Genomic DNA, 24939 nt, shown 5'->3' on the forward strand with positions numbered 1-24939 from the left:
AATCCTATGAACCATGTTTTTGTGTAGCTTCAGAGCTCACTTCAGACTGGTACTTTATGCATTCATTTAAGATTGACAATCGAGTGTCCCTGCGTTGAATTTCCATGACAATTTGGCGTCACAAACTGGGTCAGTGATTCCACTTGTGGAGCATCCCAGTGAAGGTCTGCGAAGGAGACACCGGTGCCGCATTCCATAGTGGGAAAGGAAATTTCCCATCTGAACAAAGACGACGTGGACCCGCCCAGACCAGACTTTTACTGAGAGCTGCCCGGGGAAAGATACCTGATCTGTGAACCTCTGAGGGACATGTCTTTTGAATTTCAGCAAGTCAATTTAAATGAATTTGTATTAAAATAGAAATAAATATTACAAAATCGCTAAAACTACATTAAAAGGTAGGGGGGGGGGACGTCATGACCCCTTCCTTAAGACCATCTGGCAGAATGCCCAGAATATGTTCTATAAGTTAAGATAGGAGATGGTGCCAGTCACATGCAGGAACCAATCGTATGAATCATGTTTATGTAGGTTTTTGTGTAGCCGTATAAGGCATTATGAAAGGACCATCACTTCAGACCGGCACTTTATGCATCTAAGTTTGACTGTGACCTCTCCAGCTTGCTAACAATAAAAAAGTATTCATTTAAGATTGACTTTGAGTGTCCTTGTGTTGAATTTCCATGACAGTTGCAACCGAGGACAGACGGAATTACGCACTTCAGCACTCGGCAGTCCAGTTCTGTGAGCTTGTGTGGCCTACCACTTTACAGCTGAGCCGCTGTTGCTCGTAGACATTTTTACTTCACAATAACAGCACACAGTTGACCGGGGCAGCTCTAGCAGGGCAGAAATTTTATGTCTCAGAAATTTGACGAACTGACTTGTTGGAAAGGTGGCATCCTATGATGGTGCCACATTGAAAGTCACTTTGCTCTTTAAAACATCTTTCAGTATCACATGTTGGCTATTCACGAGGCTACGTGCATTTCTCTAAGTGGGGCTTCTGTATCTTATTAGTGGCGTGACTCATAAAATTATATACAGTGGGGGAAAAAAGTATTTAGTCAGCCACCAATTGTGCAAGTTCTCCCACTTAAAAAGATAAGAGAGGCCTGTAATTTTCATCATAGGTACACGTCAACTATGACAGACAAAATGAGGAAAAACAATACAGAAAATCACATTGTAGGATTTTTTATGAATTTATTTGCAAATTATGGTGGAAAATAAGTATTTGGTCAATAACAAAAGTTTCTCAATACTTTGTTATATACCCTTTGTTGGCAATGACACAGGTCAAACGTTTTCTGTAAGTCTTCACAAGGTTTTCACACACTGTTGCTGGTATTTTGGCCCATTCCTCCATGCAGATCTCCTCTAGAGCAGTGATGTTTTGGGTCTGTCGCTGGGCAACACGGACTTTCAACTCCCTCCAAAGATTTTCTATGGGGTTGAGATCTGGGCCCGTATCCTTAAAGATTCTGAGAATCCTCTCAGAGAGCTCCTAACTTAACCTAAAAATTCCTTGCCAGGAGTTTTAGCTTAGAAGTGATTCCAGAACATTTTCAGTGAACTCTGAGCCAGGAATGGATGAAAAATCCTATCTTAGTGAGGAGGTGTGGTTGACCCCGTTGCTAGGTATGAGTCATCATTTCAAAAGCCGTGATTGGTTGATCCTACAAGTTTGATGAAAATGAACTTTTGGTGATAATGAGCAAAGGATGTACCCTCAAATCAATAAACATAATTATACACTCTAATCTTATGCAGACTATAATTGTAAATAATATTTCACATTCAAGAAAATATCTGGAAAATGAATAGTAAGCTGTAGGGGTTATAGCCTAACATTAGAATCTAAAATATGTGAAAACTTAAGCTCATTACACCCTGTTCAAATAATGATTTGTGTCTCATTTGCTCATATTAATATCCTAGCTGGCATATTTTGTACTTTCACTTCCATATGGACCCCATTGAAAACAAGATGGCCTATCTCAAGGGGCTGTCCTTAATGAAGTAGAAATTGCAACGTTACAACTCAGTGTGAACTTAACGAGGGTAACACAGCTCAGCTTTTAACAATGTCTGTGATTGCTGGCTGGTCTATTTATGAAGGCTTGTTAACAAATATCCTACAAACACAGAAAATGGAGAAAAAAAGGAATCGCAAGCCGAACTGGACTGAGGAGCAAGGTTTGTTGCTGGCCCAGTTGGTGAACGAACATAAAGGTATGTTACGAGGAAAATTTGGCCCAACTGTCACTAGCCAAGGCAAGAGGCGCGCCTGGGACACAATATCCCAAACAATCAATGCCTCTTTTCCACTGGTGGTGCGGACAGGCGACGATTGTGAGAAAAGGTGGTATGTGCTGCAGTCCAAGGCAAAAGATGAGATTGCAGCACACAAGCGGGAATCCTCACTCACAGGTGAGCAAAATACTATGGCCTACCACATAATCTGGCAATTTGCTCCTGCTGGCAAAGTTAATTTACATGCCTAAGTACTGTGTTCATTGACTGTTTCTTTCTAGGGGGTGGACCACCTGCAAAGCGGCTGTCCCAGGTGGCCGACACTGTCTTTCAAGTCCTGGGACACTCTGAGGTCAGTGTCACCGGGCTGCCAACAGGCATTGACACGTCAATGATGCAGGCCCTTGAAATGCAGCAAAGGTAGGACACAGGGTTATTCATATCAACAGTGTTTATTCATTGCAGAAGCCATTTCATGTGTTATCCATGCTCATTGTATTAAATTAATTTAATCAAAACAATAATTAAACTAGGCCTATGTATTTCTGTAGCATGGAGCCATCACAAGAACCGGGCCCATCAAGTTTGCCGCCTGAACCATCTGCAGCTGCTACTCAGGATAGCCCGGCGGATCAAACACCATTCCCATCCGCAGCACCTGCTCCGTCAGCATCCCTGCAGGAGAGAAGATTGCAACTCACAATTGATGTGTTTGAACAACAAAAAAAAGTCCTTTCCCTTCAGGAGGAGTACTACCGCCTTAAAATTGAACACCTAAAAAATAAACCATTTAGAGATTGTGTTCTGTGTCTTGCATTTAACAGTTGCAGGTGATGTGCAGTAAAACTGTGGTAGTTCTTAATACCATCACAAGTTCTCAAATGACATGGGGCTACAGCTTGCCTGAAATGTAAATTTGTGAAGTTTGCCCTGTAAGGCAGTCCACTCTGGGCTAGGTTCCCCTGTGGAATGTGAATATCTTCTTCACCACCATCCTCATCGTTGTCTCCATCCTCATCCTCATCGCCATCCTCCAGAGGTTCTGCAATCTGTCTAACCTTGCAAATATTGTGTAATATTGCACAGGCTATGATGAGTTTGCTGACTTTTTCAGGCCTCAGCCGCACCTCTCCGTGGAGAACATGAAAGCGCCTCTTAAGCTGGCCTATGCCACGCTCCACCACCGCTCTTGTTGTCTTGTGGGCCCTACAATAGAATACAGACCTTTAATTATTTGATGGAAATATTGCACTACTTGGATGCTCTAACATATTGCTTGCATTTCATTTCCATGATTTTTGTATTGTTTGGCTTACCTGTTATAGTTTAGTTGGGGCCCTTGGCGTGGCTGGAGGTAAGGTGTAAGGAGCCATGGTTTGCATGGGTAGCCACTGTCCCCTAACAAGTGGCAATTAGCTGCCACATAGCGTCTCTCAAAAAGCTGTCTGATGCCACTCTCGGAGAGCATTCTCGCATCATGTGTGGAGCCTGGCCATTTAGCCACAATGTCCAAAATCTTCCAGGCCGCATTGAACACTATTTGCACATTGATGCTGTGGAAATTCTTCCTGTTAACAAAGACAGCCTCGTCCTCTGATGGCGCAATTATTCTCACATGTGTTCCATCAATTACACCCACAACGCCAGGGAATCCTGCAATGTCCATAAATGCCCTTTTATGTGTGTGTAAAGTGTGGGCATCCAGCGGGAATGAAACAAATTGTGTCACAATATTAGGTTGTGACAAAGCTGTCAGTGTTTGGGTGATGACTCTGCTGACGGAGGATTGGGACAGACCCAAGTCATCACTGCTGCATTGTTGCATTTTCCCTGTTGCCAAATACCTCAGGGTTGTGATTACTTTCTTCTCCGGTGTAATAGCGTTGTGGCGTCGAGTTGGTGAAGTAATTGCATCTCTAAGGAGATCCACCACAAACATGATTCCTGCACGATCCAATCTGTAGCGTCTCAATAATTCCCTGTCATCCAGTGTTTGCAGGACATCTCTCCTGCCTCCTCTGTTGGCCATTTTGTGCAGCTGCTTAGGGTAACTCCTAAGCCACTAAAAGTCCTCTTCCCTGCTCTTAGCAGATCTCGCCTTAGGAGCCCTTTTAAGCGCTAGGACTCTTGAGGAATAGCTTTTATATTAACTGGGATTTTCGTGTCACTTTTAGGGGAAATTCTAAGAAAACGTCATGCCTCTGAGAATTTTCTTAGAATTTGGCCGCTAGGAGCCACTTTTTGCACAAAAATTCTTTAGAGATACGGGCCCTGGAGACTGGCTAGGCCACTCCAGGACCTTGAAATGCTTCTTACGAAGCCACTCCTTCGTTGCCCGTGCGGTGTGTTTGGGATCATTGTCATGCTGAAAGACCCAGCCACGTTTCATCTTCAATGCCCTTGCTGATGGAAGGAGGTTTTCACTCAAAATCTCACGATACATGGCCCCATTCATTCTTTCCTTTACAGGGATCAGTCGTCCTGGTCCCTTTGCAGAAAAACAGCCCCAAAGCATGATGTTTCCACCCCCATGCTTCACAGTAGGTATGGTGTTCTTTGGATGCAACTCAGCATTCTTTGTCCTCCAAACACGACAAGTTGAGTTTTTACCAAAAAGTTATATTTTGGTTTCATCTGACCATATGACATTCTCCCAATCCTCTTCTGGATCATCCAAATGCACTCTAGCAAACTTCAGACGGGCCTGGACATGTACTGGCTTAAGCAGGGGGACACGTCTGGCACTGCAGGATTTGAGTCCCTGGCGGCGTAGTGTGTTACTGATGGTAGGCTTTGTTACTTTGGTCCCAGCTCTCTGCAGGTCATTCACTAGGTCCCCCCGTGTGGTTCTGGGATTTTTGCTCACCGTTCTTGTGATCATTTTGACCCCAAGGGGTGAGATCTTGCGTGGAGCCCCAGATCGAGGGAGATTATCAGTGGTCTTGTATGTCTTCCATTTTCTAATAATTGCTCCCACAGTTGATTTTTTCAAACCAAGCTGCTTACCTATTGCAGATTCAGTCTTCCCAGCCTGGTGCAGGTCTACAATTTTGTTTCTGGTGTCCTTTGACAGCTCTTTGGTCTTGACCATAGTGGAGTTTGGAGTGTGACTGTTTGAGGTTGTTGACAGGTGTCTTTTATACTGATAACAAGTTCAAACAGGTGCCATTAATACAGGTAACGAGTGGAGGACAGAGGAGCCTCTTAAAGAAGAAGTTACAAGTCTGTGAGAGCCAGAAATCATGCTTGTTTGTAGGTGACCAAATACTTATTTTCCACCATAATTTGCAAATAAATTCATAACAAATCCTACAATGTGATTTTCTGGAGAAAAAAATCTCAATTTGTCTGTTATAGTTGACGTGTACCTATGATGAAAATTACAGGCCTCTCTCATCTTTTTAAGTTGGAGAACTTGCACAATTGGTGGCTGACTAAATACATTTTTTCCCCACTGTACATACGTACGTTAAAAAACAATCACACTCTGTATTGACTATATTCACTATCCAGACATACATCTGAAGTACAAAGTATCAATCATGTTAATTCTGTTTTACCTTTATCATTTCATAACACATTATAAAACATATCAATTAATACTTAAACATGGTTTAAACATGTCATGGCCATAACCCATTCTCAATCACATACATTTAAGCCAATCCCAAAAAGCATCCTCCCAGGTCCCTGAGCCGCTATGGTTTTTCCTTGTGACTGTGCATGTGGCTATGTGTCAGGTCATAAGCACAAACAAATGATAACACTAGTTCCATTGTTACTCCAATCTCCACACAGCCACCATGAGGAGTTGTATCTCCATCACATGTCATTGACATACCCAGACCAGCTGCAGGGAGTTATCAAAAGCACAGCGTTTGCACTAAATAAATGTCTCTGCTCTGTTTTAACCCTTCAACTGGTTCTCAATCCATAAGCATTTAAGGCATATAGGTGTTTCATTCTACAACATATGTACTAGAAAATCATCCATATATTCCCTCCTTTGGGACTTTCTAAGTCCCAACCAATAAAACTAAAATTAACATAAAATGAGTGTAAGCATGTGCATATACTTATTCTTAGCCTTGCCATCTGTGGTTACATTTTATAAGAATATATATTCAAACCAATGTATCTTCCTCATTGTCTGACCCATCGCAATGAGGACAAGGAGCCCAGTCGGGTACTGGGTACAAATCCGGAAGGTTTCCCTCTAAGCTAACCTCCAATTGTTGCTGTTGAGCTTTGTAACCATGACAGGCCCATCCACCCCCAGGGACAACACCATACAGACATTCAGGATTCCCAAATGGGCAGTCCATTGGTCCTCCTTTAATATTGCAGGGCTTTCCATATTCATTAACATACTGTCCTGGAGCTCCCTGAACAGGGTGTATTTCTTTGGTTGACTTATTAACAATTGTCTGTACAGTCATTTGCTTTACTGTGGTTTGGATCAAAAGTGATTTCAACAAAGGCAGTACACAACAAAATACCATTCCCATTACTACAAGTGCAATGCCTATTATGATTGCCATTTTTGTCAACTTTGCTCCCCACATTCCCAAGTGTGAGCGTCATGCCCAGCATTGTCCTTAACTTCTTTTCGTAGTCCTTCCTTCGTGAGCTTAGTCATTGCTTCAGTGAATGAACCATCCAGAGCAGTATTATTGGGAATGAAGGTACAACATTCATCACCAAACATAACACAAACTCCAACTTTTCTGCCAACAGCCAGTTTAAAGCCTGCCTATTCTAACATGTCATTCTACTTGTAGCCTGCACTTGCTCTCCCAGAGCTGTTAACGCAGAGTCTGTGTAATTAATAAACCTTTGTTGATTATAGTAAATATAATTGATCCATTCTAGGTTTTTGTTAGGTGATATCCAGACAAATATTGATTCAAATCCTGCTTTAATTTCATCTCTTGCCTTATATTCATTTGGAATTCCTCTGGGTTGACCTATTGCATCTAAGTATACATTGGGGTCATGTTCATACGCTCTTTTTACCCTTTTATTATTGTCCTGGGTGTCCTGATTTGTTGTTTTTACTAACTCCCATTCTGATATAACCACTTCCTGAAGCATTTGTACCCTAGCACATATTCCTATCCATCCTTTAGGCAAAGTGGCTCTAATTCTTTGTCCTCCACAAATCCAAAATAAATCTGCCACTGCCACCGATTGATCCTCATAAGGAGAGATCAGTGGCATTGCCAGTGTTTGCTTCTCACATTCCCCAGGGTCACCAGGCCCTCCATTAGTATCTATCACTCCAGTGCTCGATCCCGCCGCCTGATAAACTGCTCTGCGCAGAGTATCTGCATTCCAAGACATATCATTATTTAGGTGCCATGTGGTCTCATGGCACCTATAGGATAAAGTAATCCTTCTACCCCCCCCCCCCCCCCCCCCACACACACACACACAGCGGAGTCGCTCACCACCTTCCGGAGACATTTGAAACCCCACCTCTTTAAGGAATACCTGGGATAGGATAAAGTAATCCTTCTACCCCCCCCCCCCTTCCCCCCCCCACACACACACAGCGGAGTCGCTCACCACCTTCCGGAGTCATTTGAAACCCCACCTCTTTAAGGAATACCTGGGATAGGATAAAGTAATCCTTCTACCCCCCCCCCCCCCCCCCCCCCCCAAAAAAAAATAAAAAAAAAATAAATAAATAAATTTAATTGTAAAGTGGTTATCCCACTGGCTATAGGGTGAATGCATCAATTTGTGAGTCGCTCTGGACTAGAGCGTCTGCTAAATGACGTAAATGTGCCCTTGAGCAAGGCACTTAACCCTAATTGCTCCTGTAAGTCGCTCTGGATAAGAGCGTCTGCTAAATGACTAAAATGTAAATGTAATGTAAATGTCTCACACTTTCCCCTAAATTCTCCCAAATCATGCTCCCCATCCATTTTGTTGTAGCATTCATAATCTTGATTATAATCTATACAATATTTTTCCGGTGCTTCCATTTTTCTGGGTTCTATTCTGACATCAAATTGTTTACACCACTCTCCCCATCCTGTTTGATTATAGTATTTGTGATGGTCAGGACTTCCTAAGAAGGATAAGCATTCTGCAAGGCAATAGGGTCTCTCTGACCTTTTGAGATGACAGACGTTTCGTTTAAAGTCAGCACAGTCCCTGTGGCTATGTGGACTTGGTATTACCATCAGTTCCTTTAATGGGGAGGGGGAGCATACTAGACAATCCGTTTTCTTATTAATTACTTTAGCTGAATACTGTGCCCATCTGTACCAATCATTTTTTAATGCTCCCTCCCATAGTCTCCTTAGTTTTGTTGGTGCTTTCATTATTTCCGGTATTACTGCTGGGGCTGAGCTAGATTGTTTATTTTCCTGGTTTCCCCAATTAGTCAAAGACTCCCATACATTTTGAAAGAACCCAGTTGATTCTGTTGTTTCTAATTTTGTCATTATTGGTTTAGTTGTTACAATAATTGACGGTCCTTGGGTGATTGCCATGGTTGCATTATCTGTCCCTATTTTTCATTCCTGTCTATGCTGACGTGTGGAATTAGGAGTAATATCAATCATTGTTATATTGTTCCCTTCTGACCATTTAGTGCTGACTATTTCCAAAACATATATTGCATCATTCTCTTGTGTCAACTCCTCTAAGGTTATTTCCCAAGTAGTGTTTCCCTTGTCAATTTCTAATTTACAGCCATATTCATCCCACATTGCTTTTCCATTGTTTGATGATTAGTCCACCCACAAAGTGATAGTTCTGGCAGAGGTTTGATCCTCCGTATTGAAAAGGATCTTTGAGTTTCTGTAACTGTCATTTCTTGGGCTGGAATAAAAATACTAGTTTGAGCTGTTTCCAATGGTACCTGCTTTTTTATTCTATTTTTTATTCTAGCTTCAGCAGCCAATTCCTTAAGTACTGGTGAGATCATAAGATGTTTGGCTTGTTTTATATCCATTATCTTTACATATCTATTCCCTACAAGTTTTCCATTTTTATTTCTTTTTGGCTTAATTTCCACACAATGATTTTTTAGGCATTTTATTTTAAACAGTGCATATCCTTCTATCTGACATCTACCTAGTCTAGGCCAGCCTGTGTACAATAATTGGTCTCTGTTCACAACAGATACTCTTCCTGGCTCAGTAAGGCTATCTCTAGAATACTGTATAGTTGAGGGCAGACTCACTACCATCTTTCCTAGGTTAACTGCTGTTAGTGTCAGAGCAATTCCACAGTTCTTCAGTTGTTGAGGACCATAATAGGGCAGAGAAGTCAATCGTGGGGAAGTCACCTTCCTCAATGGCAGGTGAGTCACTTTCTTCAATGGCGGGGAAGTCACTCTCCCCTCCATCTCCTGTTGTCCCTCCATTGCCTGGGTGATCGCTTGTGCTTGGGGCATCTGCCATAGCAGGTATCCTATCAGCAGTATTCCCCACCTCACCAGGCCCCATCTCCTGACTCTCCGGATTCTTAGTAGGGAGTGCCTGCTGGCCTTCGATGTTGGTGATAAGGCTTGTGCTTGCTTCTTCTTCTTCTTGGACTCCGCCTGGTGCCTCGACATCCTCAGCTTCCTCATGGCTCGCCGGTGGAAGGCCGGTTCCCTTCGAGACCCTGGTGCAGTGATTCAGATGGTACCACGTTGTACTTCCTTCCACCTGTATCGCCGTGGGTGTCGCTAGGATCACCGTGTATGGTCCTTCTCTCCGGGGCTCATTTCACTTTCTGCGAAACACTCAGATGTAAACTTGGTCTCCTGGAATCACCAGCCCTGGCTCCTCTGGTCCGGGTTCCGGTTCTCGCCTTTTTTCCTGGAGATAGATCACTTTATGTATAGCAGTTAGTTGTCTTACATATGCTTTAAGCTCCATCTCTAATTGTTCCAATAAGGGTCCTTTGTAGGGCACTCTCAGAACTGGCACTGGCATGGGTCGACCCGTAAGCATTTCATGCGGGGTTAGGTGCGTATTTCTGTTCGTTTGCATGCGATAGCTCATTAAAGCTAGTGGCAGTGCATCCACCCAATTGAGCTTTGAATTGGTACAGATTTTATTCAGTTTAGCCTTGAGGGTTCCAATATATTCTCTCAACCATTCCTTGTGACTGCGGGTGATATACAGTGAGGGAAAAAAGTATTTGATCCCCTGCTGATTTTGTAAGTTTGTCCACTGACAAAGACATGATCAGTCTATAATTTTAATGGTAGGTTTATTTGAACAGTGAGAGACAGAATAACAACAAAATAATCCAGAAAAACGCATGTCAAAAATGTTATAAATTGATTTGCATTTTAACGAGGGAAATAAGTATTTGACCCCTCTGCAAAACATGACTTAGTACTTGGTGGCAAAACCCTTGTTGGCAATCACAGAGGTCAGACGTTTCTTGTAGTTGGCCACCAGGTTTGCACACATCTCAGGAGGGATTTTGTTCCACTCCTCTTTGCAGATCTTCTCCAAGTCATTAAGGTTTCGAGTCTGACGTTTGGCAACTCAAACCTTCAGCTCCCTCCACAGATTTTCTATGGGATTAAGGTCTGGAGACTGGCTAGGACACTTCAGGACCTTAATGTGCTTTTTCTTGAGCCACTCCTTTGTTGCCTTGGCCGTGTGTTTTGGGTCATTGTCATGCTGGAATACCCATCCACGACCCATTTTCAATGCCCTGGCTGAGGGAAGGAGTTTCTCACCCAAGATTTGACGGTACATGGCCCCGTCCATCGTCCCTTTGATGCGGTGAAGTTGTCCTGTCCCCTTAGCAGAAAAACACCCCCAAACCATAATGTTTCCACCTCCGTGTTTGACGGTGGGGATGGTGTTCTTGGGGTTATAGGCAGCATTCCTCATCCTCCAAACACGGCGAGTTGAGTTGATGCCAAAGAGCTCGATTTTGGTCTCATCTGAACACAACACCTTTACCCAGTTCTCCTCTGAATCATTCAGATGTTCATTGGCAAACTTCAGACGGGCCTGTATATGTGCTTTCTTGAGCAGGGGGACCTTGCGGGCGCTGCAAGATTTCAGTCCTTCATGGCGTAGTGTGTTACCAATTGTTTTCTTGGTGACTATGGTCCCAGCTGCCTTGAGATCATTGACAAGATCCTCCCCTATAGTTCTGGGCTGATTCCTCACCGTTCTCATGATCATTGCAACTCCACAAGGTGAGATCTTGCATGGAGCCCCAGGCCGAGGGAGATTGACAGTTCTTTTGTGTTTCTTCCATTTGCGAATAATCACACCAACTGTTGTCACCTTCTCACCAAGCTGCTTGGCGATGGTCTTGTAGCCCATTTCAGCCTTGTGTAGGTCTACAATCTTGTCCCTGACATCCTTGGAGAGCTCTTTGGTCTTGGCCATGGTGGAGAATTTGGAATCTGATTGATTGATTGCTTCTGTGGACAGGTGTCTTTTATACAGGTAACAAACTGAGATTAGGAGCACTCCCTTTAACAGTGTGTGTCACGATCGTCTATGAAATAGGACCAAAGCGCAGCGTTGGTAGCGAACATATTTACTTTAATGAACTACACGAGAATGCAAAACAAAACACGATCATGAAGTCCTCAGTGACAACGACTGAACATAGAACAAAAACCCACAAATACCAGGTGAACACAGACAGTTTAAATATGGCTCCCAATCAGAGATAACGAGCCGACAGCTGACACTCGTTACCTCCGATTGGGAGTCATTTGACCAAACACAACAAATGACAAACCAACCAAACAAAACACAACGAAACGAACACACCCTGGCTCAACATACAAAGTCCCGGAGCCAGAGCGTGACAGTACCCCCCCCTAAAGGCGCGGACTGCGACCGCGCCTCAAAAACCCCAAACAGGGGAGGGCTGGGTGGGCATTACTCCTCGGAGGCGGCTCCGGCTCCGGGCTTGACCACCACCCTTCTTCAATCCCCCTGTAGCGCCCCCAGTCCGATATGACCCAGCTGGTAGGATCTGGACTGACGACGCGCACCCCTGGCTTGGCGCGTGAGGCAGGAACGGACCGGACATGACAGACGATACGCACCCTAGGCTTGATGCGTGGAGCCGGAACGGGCCTCACCAGGCTGACGACTCGCATCCCTGGCTTGGTGCGAGTAGTAGGAATGGGCTGGATCAGGCTGACGGCTCGCACCCTTGGCTTGGTGCGAGTAGCAGGGACGAGCTGAACCCGGCTGATGACTCGCACCCTTGGCTTGGTGCGAGTAGCAGGAACGGGCTGGACCAGGCCGACGACTCGTACCCCTGGCTTGGTGCGAGTAGCAGGAACGGGCTGGACCAGGCTGACGACTCGCACCCTTGGCTTGGTGCGAGTAGCAGGAACGGGCTGGACCAGGCTGACGACTCGCACCCTTGGCTTGGTGCGAGTAGCAGGAACAGGTCGGGCTGGGCTGGCGACGCACACCGTAGGTTATTTGCGTGGAGCAGGAACAGGCCGGGCTGGGCTGGCGACGCACACCGTAGGCTTTGTGCGGAGAGCAGGAACGGGCCGGGCCGGGCTGGCGACGCGCACCACAGGTTTGGTGCGGGGAGCAGGAACAGGCCGGGCTGGGCTGGCGACGCGCACCACAGGCTCCATGCGAGAAACAGGAACAGACAGGACCGCACTGAGGACACACACCCCTGGCCCTACACGGGGATCAGGAACGGGCCGGACCGGACTGGTAACACACCCCAGTACCCTTTGCCGTGCCTCCACACCTTCCTTCCCCTTCGTGACCAGTGGCCCCCTTAACCTGGCGGCCTTTTCTGCCAACCTACTGCACTCCTCTAACCCGTACTCCTGCTGCCCCGACGTCGTGAGCCCCCCCCTAAAAATTTTCTGGGGGTCTCTCCTCTCCGTGGACCAGGCCTCTATAGTCCTCTCCCAACCTTCGCTCTTCTGTCTCCACCACTCGTCATCCAACTCCTGGAAACGCTGCTTGGTCTCGTTGTGGTGGGTTTTTCTGTCACGATCGTCTATGAAATAGGACCAAAGCGCAGCGTTGGTAGCGAACATATTTACTTTAATGAACTACACGAGAATGCAAAACAAAACACGATCATGAAGTCCTCAGTGACAACGACTGAACATAGAACAAAAACCCACAAATACCAGGTGAACACAGACAGTTTAAATATGGCTCCCAATCAGAGATAACGAGCCGACAGCTGACACTCGTTACCTCCGATTGGGAGTCATTTGACCAAACACAACAAATGACAAACCAACCAAACAAAACACAACGAAACGAACACACCCTGGCTCAACATACATATTCCCGGAGCCAGAGCGTGACAGTGTGCTCCTAATCTCAGCTCGTTACCTTTATAAAAGACACCTGGGAGCCAGAAATCTTTCTGATTGAACGGGGGTCAAATACTTATTTCCCTCATTAAAATTCAAATCAATTTATAACATTTTTGACATGCGTTTTTCTGGATTGTTTTGTTGTTATTCTGTCTCTCACTGTTCAAATAAACCTACCATTAAAATTATAGACTGATCATTTCTTTGTCAGTGGGCAAACGTACAAAATCAGCAGGGGATCAAATACTTTTTTCCCTCACTGTACGTTAAAGAACAATCACACTCTTTATTGACTATATTCACTATCCAGGCATGCTTCTGGAGTACAAAGTATCAATCATGTTCATTCTGTTTTACCTTTATCATTACATAATACATTATAAAACATATCAATTAATACTTAAACATGGTTTACACATGTCATGTCCATAACATACATTTAAGCCTTTCCCAACAGCCATCCTCCAAGGACCCTGAGCCACTATGGTTTTTCCTTGTGACTATGTGCATGTGGCTATGTGTGTCAGGTCATAAGCACAAACAAGTGATAACACTAGTTCCATTGTTACTCCAATCTCCACACAGCCACAACGAGAAGTTTTATCTCCGTCACATGTCATTGACATACCCAGACCAGCTGCGGGGAGTTAGAGGGAACCATTCATTATCAGAAGCACAGCATTTGCACTAAATAAATGTCTCTGCTCTGTTTTAACCCTTTAATTGGTTCTTAATCCATAAGCATTTAAGGCATATAGGCGTTTCATTCTACAACATATGTACTAGAAAATCATCCATATAGCTAAGAAAGTCAAATCAAATGTATTGGTCACATACACATGGTTAGCAGATGTTATTACGAGTGTAGCGAAATCCTTGTCCTTCCAGTTCCGACAGTGCAGCAATATCTAGCAAGTAATATCTAACAGTTCCACAACAAATACCTAATACACACAAATCTAAATAAAGGAATGGAATAAGAATATATGGATGAGCAATGTCATTGTCAGGACGGCATAGGCTAAGATTCAATAGATAGTATAGAATACAGTATATTCATATGAGATGATAAATCCAAGATATGTAAACATTATTAAAGTGGCATTATTAGACTAGTGTTCCATTTATTATAGTGGGCAGTGATTTTCAAGTCTGTATGTAGGCAGCAGCCTCTCTGTGCTAGTGATGGCTGTTTAACAGTCGGATGGCCTTGAGATATAGGCAGTTTTTCAGTCTCTCAGTCCCAGCTTTGATGCACCTGTACTGACCTTGCCTTCTGGATGATCGCAGGGTGAACAGGCAGTGGCTCAGGTGGTAGTTGTCCAATATGATATTTTTGGCCTTCCTGTGACATCGGGTGCTGTAGGTGTCCTGGAGGGCGGGTAGTTTGCCCCCGGTGATGCGTTGTGCAGACCGCACAACCCTCTGGAGAGCCCTGCGGTTGTGGGCGGTGCAGTTGCCGTACCAGGCGGTGATACAGCCTGACAGGATGCTCTCAATTTTGCATCTGTAAAAGTTTGTGGGTTTTAGGTGACAGGCCAAATTTCTTCAGCCTCCTGAGGTTGAAGAGATGCTGTTGCGCCTTTTTCACCACACTGTCTGTGTAGGTGGACCATTTCAGTTTGTCAGTGATATGTACGCCGAGGAACTTAAAACTTTACACATTCTCCACTGCTGTCCCGTCGACGTGGATAGGGGGGTACTCCCTCTGCTGATGAGCATGGAGGGTACTATGGTGTTGAATGCTGAGCTATAGTCAATGAACAGCATTCTTACATAGGTATTCCTCTTGTCCAGATGGGATAGGGCAGTGTGCAGTGTGATGGCGCTGTGGACCTATTGGGGCGGTAAGCAAATTGAAGTGGGTCTAGGGTGACAGGTAAGGGGGAGGTGATATGATCCTTGACTAGCGTCTCAAAGCACTTCATGATGACAGAAGTGAGTGCTATGGGGCGATAGTCATTTAGTTCAGTTACCTTTGCATTCTTGGGTACAGGAACAATGGTGGCCATCTTGAAACATGTGGGGAAAGCACACTGGGATAGGGAGAGATTGAATATGTCCGAAAACACACCAGCCAGCTGGTCTGCGCATGCTCTGAGGACGCGGGTAGGAATGCCGTCTGGGCCGGCAGCCTTGCGAGGGTTAACACGTTTAAATGTCTTACTCAAGTCGGCAATGGAGAAGGAGAGCCCACAGTCCTTGGTAGCTGGCTGCATCGGTGGCACTGTGTTATCATCAAAGCGGGCAAAGAACTTGCTTAGCTTGTCTGGCAGCAAGACGTCGGTGTCCGCAACGTGGCTGGTTTTCCTATTGTAGTCCGTGATTGTCTGTAAACCCTGCCACATACGTCTCGTGTCTCAGCCATTGAATTGCGACTCCACTTTGTCTCGACATTGATGTTTTGCCTGTTTGATTGCCTTGCGGAGGGAACGACCACTCTGTTTGTATTCTGCCATATTCCCAGTCACCTTGCCATGGTTAAATGCGGTGGTTCATGCTTTCAGTTTTTCGCGAATGCTGCCATCTATCCATGGTGTCTGGTTAGGGTAGGTTTTAATAGTCACAGTGGGTACAACATCTCCTATGCACTTCCTTATAAACCCACTCACCGAATCAGCGTATACGTCTATATTATTCTCAGAGGCTACCTGGAACATATCCCAGTCTGCATGATCAAAACAATCTTGAAGCGTGGATTCCGATTGGTCAGACCAGCGTTGAATAGTCCTTAGCACGGGTGCTTCCTGTTTGAGTTTCTGCCTATAGGAAGGGAAGAGCAAAATGGAGTCGTGGTCAGATTTGCCGAAAGGAGGGCGGGGGAGGGCCTTGTATGTATCACGGAAGTTAGTTTATCAATGGTCCAGTGTTTTTCCAGCGCGAGTACTACAGTTAATATGCTGATAGAATTTAGGTTGCCTTTTTCTCAAATTTGCTTTGTTAAAATCCCCAGGTACAATAAATGCAGCCTCAGGTTATATGGTTTCCAGTTTGCATAAAGTCCAGTGAAGTTCCTTGAGGGCCGTAGTAGTATCGGCTTGAGGGGGGATATACACGGCTGTAACAATAACCGAAGATAATTCTCTTGGAAGATAATTGTCACGAGAATTTCTATCTCTAATTCAACCTAAGCTTGAATCATTACCAGGGGTTGTAAGGCCCTGGTTTTAATCATAAATGATTCAAGGTCCACAACCAGCAAGAATGATCTGTAATTTTATTCATGGAGAGCTCTGGCGCCAAAAACCCATACATACTGTTTTATACCCCTTGACACACAAAGGCACTTTGCTCCGCCCACCTTTAGGAGGCTTTTTTAACCCGTTTTCTCAGTCCCCTTCACCCTGGAATGTTTAGTCCCGCCCCCCTCTGTTAGTGGGTTGCCACTACATTATAACTCTTAACACCATTCACACATTTATACTGTATTTGGGGTGAAATCCTTTAGTCATTATTCTTAAAATACAAATTAATCTAACAATCCACCCCTTTGACTAAATGTTTTCACATTCAGGATAAATGTATTTTACAAGCATGATTAATCTCAGAGATTACGTCAGAACTAATAAACATTTCATCCAATTGCGGTCTTTCAGGGTCCAAATCTTCATCATCCACCAAGCCTGGAGGATCGTTTTTCACATTCCCCTGGTCAGAGTCCGGAGTCAGTCCATCTCTCATCATTGTTTAGATACTGCATTTCACCAACGCCTGACTCACCAATCCTCGGACACAGGGAACAAGACAACAACCACATAATCCAAGAAAACCCATACAAACACTGACCGCTCCTAAGATGGTGGCTGCTATGGTTTTCCATTTACCAAACATATCATCAAACCACCCTATCCATGATGTACTAACTTCTGAGTTCTCAGTTCATTCTTCACTTAGTGCAGTTAATTCTGTAAGAGCTCTGGTGACTGTCCCATCCAGTGTGGTGGTGTTAGGGATAAATGTGCAACAATGGCTTATCATTCTATAGACACCGGCCTTTTCTGCCTGATCTAGAACCAACCTCTACTAAGTTATGAGCGGGATGGCGGATAATTGCTCGGAGATCCCCTTTACTGCATCTCTAGTCTGGTTAATAAATCGTTGTTGGTTGTAATAGATATAATTTATCCAATCCACATTCTTGTTTATTGTCACCCACCAGAAAAATGTTGTGGTAAAATCCTCCCATATTTGATTCATAGCTTTGTATTCGTCTGGAACACCCCTGGGGATGCCTATACCATCTATCCAAATTGGGCCATTTCCTTCCTGACCTATATTTCTCCTCCTCCTGATTATTCTTCCTGTCACTGGTCTTTGATGAAATTCTTACAGGTTTGGACCAACAATACTGGTGCACAAGTACTCACCCATCCTTCTGGTAATGTCTGTCGAATGCTCCCTTTGTTAGTACATGCCCACCACACATCAGTCAGAGGGATGGTAAGGTTCATACTTTTCCCCTCCCTTATCTAAATCAGTCACATTAATTTTCTCCTTACAGCCATCAACATCACCCAAGTTACGGGTGCCATTTCTATGTCTGTAACAATGGTATTCGCCAGGAGTTAAAGTGAATCTAGGTGGGCTGGCCGAGTAAGTCAATTTTGCCAGCCCAATCCCTGTGAAATTGGGCTCTTTTTGATTGGACCCCAGGTCTAATACACAGGGAAACATTGCCTTTGGCATTGGGGCGGTCAACATTGTCGGTCAATGTAGGTCAAGTTCTTCTCTCCAACTCTGTGTGTGTTCAGTGGTGCTTGTATGTGGTCTTACCCTCTTGCAGTGGGTAACATGGACCCAGGTTGCTCTCTCTGCTATTCTAATGGCAAAGGCAGTGACCAATATAACCTGATAGGGCCCTTCCCAACAGCCTGCTTCCAGTTTTTCTTCTTTAGGGACTGGATGCTCACCAGTCACCTGGTTAGATAGAGTGGGTCACCTTCTCCTTTAGTTCACCTGTGGGGAACAAAACCTCTGACATACGGGGTGTGGTTAATAAACTATCTTCACACATGTTCAGATTAATTTCTGACTGCATTCTTTCTAGACTTTTTAAAGTATTTTGTCCTCTCCTTCGTATATTATTTAATCCTACCATTAGCCTCTTCCCCCCTCTTGACACATAGTTCTGCTCATGTGTCAATATTACCACCTACCTAAACAATCACTTAGGTAATTTATCAACCAATTGCCATGCCTTTTATTTTTGAGACTGTCTTTTGCTTCTTTATTGCTCCTCCCACTTCCTTTGTATTTTATGGCGGCTAAATTCGACTTTCATTCAGTTCAGAATCAATTAGTAATCATATCATTCAATCTCTTATCTTGTAAAAACACTTATGTTTAGTTCAAACTCTGTTCTACCCCGGCTCTCCCGGGCTTGACCTGAAGACTGATTGTTGGACATGACATGTCCATATTTAAATATTTAAAACCTAACACAACCCCCCCTCCTGCTGTAATCAATCAAGAAGATAGCAAAGGAGAGACAGGTTTTAGCCTGAACTCTGCTTAATCCTGGTGCCGCTCCCTTCACAATTTTTGAAGAGAGACAAAAGACAGCCATGGATTGAAGTAAAAGCAAGCACTTTGACCCTAGGTCACCTAAGTCTTCTGCCTAGCAACAAAGAATAAAAACCTCTATGTTCGTGATTAACCCAGTTATATCTAATAGCCCACCAGAAAAAAAACCCATCACCATCTTTAAATCTCTCCTTCGCGCTTCCAAAATACCCTCGCTGTCTCTAGCCCCTCCCCACGCTGTTTCTTCAAATCCGTTCCACAGTTTACATGCATCTGCTTAATCATAACTTCTAACTTTTCCACATCGAGATGCCCAATAAATCCATACCTCTTCTCCCAAATGGATCCATAAAACATATTTATTCGATCTCTTCCTAACATGTATCTTTCATCCCCCGTTAATTCTCGGACCTCTTTAGAATATTTATTTCCCATGGTGGAAAAATAAGAAATCCCCCCGTTTAGTAATAATTCAATCCAGAATTATTTTCCTAGGAGTTATTATCAGGTGCGTCTCTTGAGCCAATGTTATGATCTGCTTTTGTAATTAACCATTTAAATTATCTAACCCGTAACCCAGAGTTTTTTTTTTTAACTCCAGTTTCATGAAAGGGATCGGACAACCATTTTTTCTCACGCGATCGAATTCAGTCCCTCCTTGAAACAATTATCACGTATTTCGATGGATCATTAAGTCTCACACGTATACAACATTTTAAGATTTATTTCTAACACTATCCGTAACCTAGATGTCGTAACTGCTCCAGTTTCATGAAATAGACAGAGTTAGAGCAAATCCCCAGTTGTTTACGCGACTTTTGACCTGTTTAATGTATCTATTGCACACAACGAAAATTATCCCCCTTCCTGTTTATATTGTAAAGACTGTATCTCGTACAATCTCAATATTAACTAGATTATTTTGGTAATAGCTATTTACCTAGGGTCAATTACGGACTCCCCTTCCTTCCATTATAATAATTATTATTTCCTTTGAGATTTTGGTAACTATTCTCTGCCCTTCACAAGAATTACTATTCTTATACAAGTTCAAATAATTACACCAAAATCCATGAATAAAAATTACTGACCTTTTCCTTGCAGTTTGGATTTAAATGCTTTTTCAAACTCGTTAACGTCTTTATCGTTCATAAGATTAATCACCGGCCTGTTTATAACCTTAACGTCGAAGGCCAGGAATATTCTCCACGGATGCAATCACCCGCCCGTGCACGGTTTCGGTGTCCTTAGAACGACAAAGACGTATTTGATTGTGAGGAATTCTAGGTCAGGTGAACAAAATGACTTGAGTTCCTGTATGTTGTTACAATTACACCATGAGTTGGTAATCATGAAACATACCCCCCCCCCACCCTTCTTCTTCCTGTAGAGATGTTTATTCCTGTCGGTGCGATATACTGAGAACCCAGATGGCTGTATGGACCGGGACAGTATATCCCAAGAGAGACATGTTTCTGTGAAACAGAGTATGTTACAATCCCTGATGTCTCTCTGGAAAGCAACCCTTGCCCTGATCTCGTCAACTTTGTTATCTAGGGACTGGACATTAGCGAGTAATATGCTCGGAAGCGATGGGTGGTGTGCGCGCCTCCTAAGTCTGACTCCGGCTCCCTCTCCTCCGGCGGCGTTGTTTTGGGTCAGCCTCTGGAATCAGTTCAAATGCCCTGGGTGGTTCAGACAAAGGATCCGCTTCGGGAAAGCCGTATTCCTGGTCGTAGTGCTGGTAAGTTGATGCCGCTCTGATATCCAATAGTTCTTCCCGGCTGTATGTAATAACACTTAACATTTTATGGGCTAACAATGTAAGAAATAATACATAAAAAAACAAAATACTGCAAAGTTTTCTAAGGACTAGAAGCGAGGCAGCCCAGCTCCATTTTAGTAATTTTAAGTGTATGTTGTGTAGTAAGCTGTTAGTAGCCCATGTGCCTCTACTTAATAATTTGGTCCCTTTCCCCCTCATAACTTAGCCTACTGTTCTGACTTGGTGGTGCACATATAGCCTATAGCCTGTTTAAGAGAAATGTCATCATTGAATATTGTAAGAGCTTTCATTGTCTGCTTATATGCCCCATTTATTTATCCTATGGTTCTGACTTGGTGTACAGGGAGAAAACTGTAAGAACGGCCTATGTTCTGAATTCTGTTGCTGTACATTTAAAAAGTGTTGAACAAATAGTTATACTGACTACGTCCGTCTTAGCTCGCTCATTAATGTCTTAATCGAAATTACAGGTTGCCTCTTATCCGCTCATCGTTCCCTTATGCCATAGTTTGTACATCTCAATTGTCAGTAGAAACCACATTTGTTTAAGCAAGTCAGCCATATCAGCTATGTTTTTTTTTAAAGGCAGTAAATTAAGCTGATTGAACTGTTTCGCTGCCAGACAAGGCTCCGCTGATAGCCAGGTAAGGATTCACTCCATGGTGCTGAAAAGAAAGCAGTGCTGTTGGGACAGCTTAATGTAGGCCTTAACAGTTTATGGGCACCGTATTGTTTAGTGGTGTGTTGTGGCTTTGCTGGCATGCATCCCAAAAAATTTTGGGGAGTTTGCCCCACCAAGATTTATATTCTAAAATCGCCACCGGCGTATACAGTTGTAGCTGTTTGAGAAGGCATGCAGAATTGAGCAAGAATGGGGAGATTTCATTAACCAATGTCTAGTCCTAGCTGATGGAGCTCGGATACACCCCTTTCCCCCGAAACACACACACGCTGGTCTCCCGTTGTGACCATTTACCCAGGCACCTCTGTGCAGTCAGACCATTAGATTATTTTGTGCCGCCATGGCCACAATAATTTGCCCCCTCTCTGATTGTCCGAGTGTGATCCCCTAAACATGGGTTACTGCAGCCAGTGTTGCCAGGGCTGCCACTACCTGGGTGGGGGTACTCCACCGGAATTACCACCGGCTAGGTATGATGTCGTCAAGGTTCTCATTAGCAGCTTTGAGAGATTCCTTGTATATTATGCTCAGCCATCCAGGGGCTTTGGCTTTGTTGGACAAACCCTGCCAGGCAGGCTGAGACTCTTGAGGGGCGGTGCTGCTTTAGTGGGTCTATGAAAGCGTTTATCTTTCTGTCTTGGCTGCGTATAGGCTACTTGCATTAGGCCTATATAACAGATAAGGACTTTTCCTTAGTGTGTGGGTCACTCATGTGGGTGTCTAGGATATAGGGTTGTCTTAATTATAGGCTACCCCGCCTTTCTATGTTTCCTATTTCTATCATGTTAAATATTAGCCACTATCAGTATCGACCATTAGTAGACCTAATAACAACACATATTCAACTGTCAATTTACTGTTCGTTCCCTTCAGTTGGTACAGCCTACATTATCATTCCATTTAATTACAATGTTTAATTTACCTTCATTTTCTTCCTCTGTAAACATTGTCATGGCCATGTGGTTGTTGCTGAGGATCATTAGTAATATTTGATAATATACACTAAGTGTACAAAACATTAGGAACACCGTTCCATGATATAGACTGACCAGGTGAAAGCGATGATACCTTATTGATGCACTTGTTAAATCCACTTCAAATCAGTGTAGACGAAGGGGAGGAGACAGGTTAAAGAAGGATGTTTAATCCTTGAGACAATTGATACTTGGATTGTGCCTTTGAACGGGGTATGGTAGTAGGTGCCAGGCACACCGGTTTGAGTGTGACAAGAACTGCAACGCTGCTGAGTTTTTCATGCCCAACAGTTTCCCGTGTGTATCAAGAATGGTCCACCATGTTGGTATTTTATCTCCTTTTTCGTGGTATCCAATTGGTAGTAGTTACAGTCCCTGTCCCATCGCTGCAACCCCCGTACGGACACGGGAGATGCGAAGGTTGTGCGTCCTCCGAAACACAACCAACTGAGCTGCACTGCTTCTTGACACAGCGCCCGCTTAACCCGGAAGCCAGCCGCACCAATGTGTCGGAAGAAACACTGTGTACCTGGCGACCGAGTCAGCGTGCACTGCGCCCGGCCCGCCACAGTGGTCGCTAGAGCGCAATGGGACAAGGACATCCCTGCCGGCCAAACCCTCCCCTACGCTGGATGACGCTGGTCCAATTGTGCGCCGCCCCATGGGTCTCCCGGTCGCGGCCGGCTACAACAGAGCCTGGACTTGAACCAGGATCTCTAGAGGCACAGCTAGCACTGCGATGCAGTGCCTTAGACCACTGCGCCACTCGGGAGTCCCTGAACACTGGACTTTTGAACTGAAAATGTGGATTGACTTTTGAACTGAAAATTGGATTGGGAACAGGATTATGTGCTTGATGACTTGGGCCAGGGGTATATGATTGATGATACGATTATTCCCCACAATTCTCATAAGATTTTCTTTCTCATTTCAGGAGCTACAGCTTTCCTAACTAATGTAAAAAGTTAAAAGCTCTCAAACTGGTAATGTTCCCAAATCAGCAATGTCCATCTCAAGTGAATCAAGAAATCTGGGGACTTTTAATAAAAAAAATAAAAAAAAGGCATCATAAGAAACTTTCTTTACAACATCATATGGTACAGTAACATTTGTGGACAAATAAAACAAATGTAAAGGATCCAACCTTCTCAACCACAAAAACAATAAAAAACAAACAACAATTCAACACATTGTATAGGGATTCCCCCACAGTTTCAATTTGAAGAACCCTTAAAGGATACTCCAGGAACTGTGTTCTTTCTGACTCAAGAACGTGTGGAGTGCAAAGAGCAACAATTGTGTTTCTGGGTAATGGGGAAAAGATAGATAATAATAGTTCAATAATTGCATTTTCACTATATGACAGACTATATGGAATATACAAAACATTAAGGGCCAGTTTCCTGGACACAGATTAAGACTAGTCCTGGACTAAAAAGCATTTTAATAGAGAATACTAGGCTTAATTTGTGTCCAGCCCTAAAACAATGTTATGTGAATGGGTGGGTGGTGGTTGCAGGATCTATATAGAGAACTAACCATAGTTATAAATAAAGTAAAATAATTAAGTAAGCCTCGTCCAAGCCAGAATGGTCCATAGGTCAGTCCATAGACTGCTTAATGCACTCTAAAAATTAGGGGTTGAACAAGGGTTCTTCTAAGATTTTCAATGTTCTTCAAAGAATCTTAGGGTTCTTGGCACTGAAAATGGACCCCAAAAGGTTATTCCAAGAACCCCATAGGAGGTGGGGTTCGTCGAGGAATCTCCTTAGTTGGTCGGGGTTCTTGCAGGAACCTAACTGCCCAACTCAAACACTTGGATTTGAATTTGAAAGGACAGCAGGTGCAGGAACTTAACTGAAAAATCTAAAGATCTCCTCAATTTAAGGTAAGGTTTGTCCCTTGTATGATCTAAATTGATATTGTTTTATGATGATACCATCTATCTTCATATCTGGCTTCCAGTTGAAGCTCGCATCCGTTACAAGACCATGGTGCTTGCCTATGGAGCAGTGAGGGGAACGGCACCTCCGTACCTTCAGGCTCTGATCAGTCCCTACACCCAGGCGAGGGCATTGCGTTCATCCACCTCTGGCCTGCTGGCTCCCCTTCCTCTGCGGAAGCATAGTTCCCGCTCAGCCCAGTCAAAGCTGTTCGCTGCTCTGGCACCCCAATGGTGGAACAAGCTCCCTCACGACGCCAGGACAGCGGAGTCACTCACCACCTTCCGGAGACATTTGAAACCCCACCTCTTTAAGGAACACCTGGGATAGGATAAAGTAATCCTTCTACCCCCCCCCCCCCCCCCCCCCCCCAAAAAAAAAAAGTATAATTGTAAAGTGGTTATCCCACTGGCTATAGGGTGAATGCACCAATTTGTAGTCGCTCTGGATAAGAGCGTCTGCTAAATGACGTA

General features: G+C 44.1%; 1 protein-coding gene and 1 long non-coding RNA gene across 3 annotated transcripts in view; both read left to right on the plus strand.

Moving 5' to 3' along the window:
- The window catches only part of LOC311138743 (NACHT, LRR and PYD domains-containing protein 12-like), a gene marked incomplete at its 5' end in the record, with an annotated part of 452061 nt that overhangs the window by 58178 nt on the left and 368944 nt on the right, over positions 1-24939 (plus strand). The window lies entirely within an intron of this gene.
- LOC311103164 lies at positions 2008-3058 on the plus strand. Of its 2 annotated transcripts, none has more exons than XR_014610066.1 (2): positions 2008-2676; positions 2790-3058. It is a non-coding gene; the product is annotated as an uncharacterized lncRNA (long non-coding RNA). The 2 variants fall into 2 exon arrangements; XR_014610067.1 differs by having other exon boundaries at positions 2808-3058.

This window comes from Coregonus lavaretus, assembly GCF_964263955.1.
Source record: "Coregonus lavaretus genome assembly, chromosome: 2".
Taxonomy (NCBI): Eukaryota; Metazoa; Chordata; class Actinopteri; order Salmoniformes; family Salmonidae; genus Coregonus; species Coregonus lavaretus.